This window comes from Empidonax traillii, unplaced genomic scaffold, assembly GCF_003031625.1.
Source record: "Empidonax traillii isolate 1590-97213 ecotype Southwest subspecies unplaced genomic scaffold, ASM303162v1 scaffold994:size215947, whole genome shotgun sequence".
NCBI lineage: Eukaryota > Metazoa > Chordata > Aves > Passeriformes > Tyrannidae > Empidonax > Empidonax traillii.
This window is the reverse complement of record NW_020956187.1, coordinates 1-4,070: the sequence shown is the minus strand read 5'-3', so window position 1 is coordinate 4,070 and position 4,070 is coordinate 1.

Sequence of the window (4,070 nt, the reverse complement as noted above, 5' to 3'; positions counted from 1 at the left end):
CTGGAATCATCCAGAGGGTTGGGATTGCTTTGCTCTGGAATCATCCAGAGGGTTGGGATTGCTTTGCTCTGGAATCATCCAGAGGGTTGGGATTGCTTTGCTCTGGAATCATCCAGAGGGTTGGGATTGCTTTGCTCTGGAATCATCCAGAGGGTTGGGATTGCTTTGCTCTGGAATCATCCAGAGGGTTGGGATTGCTTTGCTCTGGAATCATCCAGAGGGTTGGGATTGCTTTGCTCTGGAATCATCCAGAGGGTTGGGATTGCTTTGCTCTGGAACCATCCAGAGGGTTGGGATTGCTTTGCTCTGGAACCATCCAGAGGAGCACAGGGAGAAGGTGCTTCACTGCCACAGGAGGAAAGAGAGCTGAGGACGGATCTGGGGTGTCACCACACACGCTCCAGGCAGTCCTGGGTTTGTTCCTCCCCTGATATGTAGAAAAAATGTTTGCTCTGGGAATCCAGTGGGAAAGGTGCAGGTCACCTGGGCAGGTGCTGTTTGGTGCTGCTGGAGCTGGATGCAAACACAGCCCTTCTGGTCTGTCCACGCTCCCATTTCTCCTCCACCTTCTGGGATCTCACACAAACCCTCCCTTTCTCCTCCTTTTTTCCCGTGCCACCTTTATCCTCTCTGCTCTGCAGGAGATTTCATTTCCCCCTCAAAGTACCCTGATGTCCTGAAAGCCACCTGTGATTGTGCCCAAGTGGTCCCTGGGGAGCCCCCTCAGCCCCCTCCCCTGGGGGTACAAGTGTGGGATCCCCAGAGACAACACTGCAGTCCCTGTTGGACCCTTCAGCCACTACTTTTTCAGTAATGTATTCTTAATTAAGGTTTTCCAAAGCTGCCCCCTGTTCAAACCTCCTCAGTGCAAGGCACGAGGATGGGGAATGCCAGCACTGGCACTGAATTCCTGTCAAGGTGGGGAGAAGTCTGGCTTGTGGGGAAGAGGCAAGGAGGAGCTTTCAGGAATAAAGTGGTCTGGGTAACAAAAAGCCTTTTCTTCAGGAGGAGAAGTTTAACAGAAATTGCTGTAGGAATGAAAACCCTCTGTTTAACCCCCCCTGGGTGAAAGGTGCCCGTCACTCACTCCTGGCACCTGCCACAGAACGACATCAAATCTTCTTTTTTTTTTTTTTTGTGGCAGAACTCATTTTAACCAGGGTGCAGCTTTGAACTGATGAATTCTTTAGTGCTCTTCATGTTGACAGTCTTTTAGAATGACCCAGGAAGGGGTCAGGGCTGCCTTTCCCAGCTGAACCCTCCTTTCCATATTACTCTTGGTGAGCCAAGAATTCAAGCCTTGATGTTGGAGTAACACATGAAAACACACCCCACAAACATTCACCTCTGCCTTAGAATAAAGAGGAAATAAAACCCAAGGGAGCAGCCCTGTAGCACAAGGAGAACCCAAGGAAAAGTGGTATCTGTGAGCAGGGAAGTGAATCCCAGCAGTTGCCACTGTTTTTATGTGATAATGGTGACCTGGGTGTGTGGATTTGGCTTTTCCCCTTGCCAGGGATGCTTGAGACAGATCCTTACATATAAATCCATATTTTCCCACGAAAAACGAAATAAAATTAAACACAGTGATGGCAGGGGACACCCAAGCTCAGCAGAGCCTGGCAGCACTCCAGACCCCAGCCGGGTTTTTGCAGCGTGGTTTTGTTATTTGCTTTGCTTATAAAAACAGGGGGTTTGAGCAGAGAACACTTCCCTGCAACCTCCCCACTCATATGTTGTATAACTTCAAATGTTATCAAATAACATGATAATATATCTCATATATTAATATCTACACTGCTGCAAACATACCAGCAGAGTAAGAAGACATCTCCAGCTCTGTGCAGGTCAGGGAAGTGGCTCTGACACCTCTGGCTGTTTCCAGAAAGAGATTTGTGCTGGGTAGCCTGGGAAGGTTGGCTCAAGGCCCTGGGGACCAGTTGTCTGGGATTGTAAGGACGAGGAAATGCTTTTGCTGAGGGAAAAAAGAAGGAATTGTCCAAACCCAGACGATGAAATGGGCACGTTGAACCACGAAGGGTTGGGACCTTTGGCTGGAAGTCCCCAATCCTCCTGTCTGTGGTGGCCTCCAGTGGGCTGAAGGTGAAGGACTCCTTCATGTCCCCACCTCATGCTGGAATGAATTGAATAAAAGCTGGACTGACGTTGGAAATTTGGCATTTCCCAGTGTTGACAGAGCCACCCACCCGCAGCAGAGCTGCTGAGCTGGAGATCGTTTGCCTTCTTGGTGAGTAATTTTGTGTGTTTTACTGGAGAGCACTCCCCCCAAGCAGGTGTTTGATCATGGAGAGCGTCTCTAATGCCTGGGATTGCGGGTGCTCCCCCCTCATGGGTGAGATCTTTGCTTTGTGCTGATTAAACTCCCCCTCTGAGCAATGCAGAGGGATCAGTGGCATCCACGTTTCACGGGAGCAGCTCTGGAAGGAAGGAAGGCAGAGCTGCTGAGTGAGGACAATCCTGTCCCAGCCACTCCAGGCACTGGGAACAGATATCATGGAATCATGGAAAGGTCTGGGTTGGGAGGGACCTTGGAGCTCATCTCATTCCACCCCCTGCCACGGGCAGGGACCCTTCCTCCAGACCAGGTGTCTGAACAGGAACAGCCCAACCAAGGCCCTTCCGAGCCAAGCCTGGGCTGGAGCAGCACCACTCTCTGCCTGAGGGGCTGGACCTGCCCAGGGTTGGCCTGAGGGGGAGCCAGGGGTGGAATTTGGGGCAAAAAGCTTTGGGAGGGGTGGGCAAGGGTTTGCAAGGCTGGGGAAGGCTGGAGAGCAGAGATGGGAAGGAACCCAACCTGCCCGGGATGGGGCTCACAAGATGCTCTCCTGGACCAGCATTCCCACACTCAGCCTCATCCAGAATCCCTCAGGAGAAGCTTTGGGCTCCAAGGCTCAGAACATCCGTGCAGACCGGCCAGGAGACTGTCAGGAAGGGGCTCAGCTGGTCTGCACTCCCCTCTTGGCAACTGGATTGAGGAAAAGAGGACAGCAGGAATTTGGCCACCTCAGGGAATAGAGAATAAGGGTGTCTCATTTGATATATTGCATTGATTTGACTTTTCCTCATTAATTACCCTGGTTCTTAAGCCATGCTGGTGAATCAGAGCCATGTGGGGCTGTGGTAACAACTCCCATCATTTGTATGAATTCAGGGACCAGCTGAAGATACATTTAGTTTACGCTGGTCCAGTCTGATGCTCTGGCTGGTTTTTGGGGGAGACAATTTCTGTCATGTTTGACTGGAGCAGCTCCTGGGAAGTGCCAGGTAAGGAGACAATTCCTGTTTATGACGAGGAACACCCACAGCCCCTTGTCAGCCTTGGCTGAGAGAAAATCTACCTGTCATATTAATTCACTAATTCCCATTTTTCCTGGGAAGGAATGGTTAATCACCTGTATTCCTTTGATTACCGTGACTAACTCCAGCCAGTCAATAGGGGATGTAGGGCCTGGTGGTTTTATGGAGGGACATTTACCATCAGCTGATTAATTTTTACTATTCCAAGGCAATATCAGCCTGTAAAAGCCATTTTTATTCTCCTGGGTTACTGATTAGTCTCACACAGTAATGAGGGTGCAGCAGTGCTTAACTAAAGGTGTATTTGCTGTCTACCACTTAATCCCAGGAATTCCTGTAGGGTGCTGCTTCACCAGAGCATTTTTTTTTGCCTGTTTTATCTCCTCCCTGTTTCTGGAGGGTTTGTGATGCTTGGGATGAGCTGCAGCTGTTCACTTGTTCTCATAGAATCATGGAATGTCCAGACTTGGAAGGAACCCACAAGGACCATCCAGTCCAACCCCTGGCCCTGCCCAGACACCCCAAAATCCCACCCTGTGCCCCAGAGGATCACCCAAACCCTCCTGCAGCTCTGGCAGCCTTGGGGCTGTGCCCACTGCCCTGGGGAGCCTGTTCAGTGCCAACCACCCTCTGGGGGAAGAACCTTTTGCTGAGATCCACCCTGAGCCTGCCCTGACACAGCTCCAGCCATTCCCTGGGGGCTGTCCCTGCTCCCCCCAGAGCAGAGCTCAGTCCTGCCCCTCCTCTGCCCC